Consider the following 1,417-nt stretch of genomic DNA (forward strand, 5'->3'; position numbering starts at 1 on the left):
TCCCTTGGTATCTCTGATTCTCTTGTAGAGATCTCTAGTCTTTCCCATTCTATTGTTTTCCTCTATTTCTTTGCACTGATCACTGAGGAAGGCTTTCTTATTTCTCCTTGCTATTCTTTGGAACTCTCCATTCAAATGGGTATATCTTTCCTTTGCCCCTTTGTTTTTTGCTTCTCTTCTTTTCACAGCTATTGGTAAGACCTTCTCAGACAGCCATTTTGCTTTTTTGCATTTCTTTTTCTTGGGGATGATCTTGATCCCTGTCTCCTGTACAGTGTCATGAACCTCCATCCATAATTCTTCAGGTACTCTGTCTATCAGATCTAATCCCTTGAATCTATTTCTCACTTCCACTGTATAATCGTAAGGTTTTGATTTAGGCCATACTGAATGGTCTAGTGGTTTTCTCTACTTTCTTCAATTTAAGTCTGAATTTGGCAATAAAGAGTTCATGATCTGAGCCACAGTCTTGTTTTTGCTGACTGTATAAGGCTTCTCCATCTTTGGCTGCAGAGAATATAATCTATCTGATTTCGGTATTGACCATCTGGTGATGTCCATGCGTAGAGTCTTCTCTTGTGTTGTTGGAAGAGGGTGTTTGCTATGACCAGGGCATTCTCTTGGCAAAATTTTATTAGCCTTTGCCCTGCTTCATTCTGTATTCCAAAGCCAAATTTGCCCATTACTCCAGGTGTTTCTTGACTTCCTACTTTTGCATTCCAGTCCCCTATAATGAAAAGGACATCTTTTTTGGGTGTTAGTTCTAGAAGGTCTTGTAGGTCTTCATAGAACTGTTCAACTTCAGCTTCTTCAGCATTACTGTTTGGGGCATATACTTGGATTACCATGATATTGAATGGTTTGCCTTGGAAACGAAGAGAGATCATTCTGTCGTTTTTGAGATTGCATCCAAGTACTGCATTTCAGACTCTTTTGTTGACTATGATGGCTACTCCATTTCTTCTAAGGGATTCCTGCCCACAGTAGTAGATATGATGGACATCTGAGTTAAATTCACCCATTCCAGTCTAGTTCGCTGATTCCTAAAATGTTGATGTTCACTCTTGTCATCTCCTGTTTGATCACTTTCAGTTTGCCTTGATTTATGGATGTAACATTCCAGGTTCCTATGCAATATTGCTCTTTATAGCATCAGACCTTGCTTCCATCACCAGTCACATCCACAGCTGGGTATTGTTTTTGCTTTGGCTCCATCTCTTCATTCTTTCTGGAGTCATTTCTCCACTGATCTCCTGTAGCATATTGGGCACCTACTGACCTGAGGAGTTCATCTTTCAGTGTCCTATCTGTTTGCCTTTTCATACTGTTCATGGGGTTCTCAGGGCAAGAATACTGAAGTGGTTTGTCATTCCTTTCTCCAGTGGACCACATTTTTTCAGAACTCTCCACCATGACC

This window comes from Bison bison, unplaced genomic scaffold (assembly GCF_000754665.1).
Source record: "Bison bison bison isolate TAMUID 2011002044 unplaced genomic scaffold, Bison_UMD1.0 scf7180017864280, whole genome shotgun sequence".
NCBI classification, from domain to species: domain Eukaryota; kingdom Metazoa; phylum Chordata; class Mammalia; order Artiodactyla; family Bovidae; genus Bison; species Bison bison.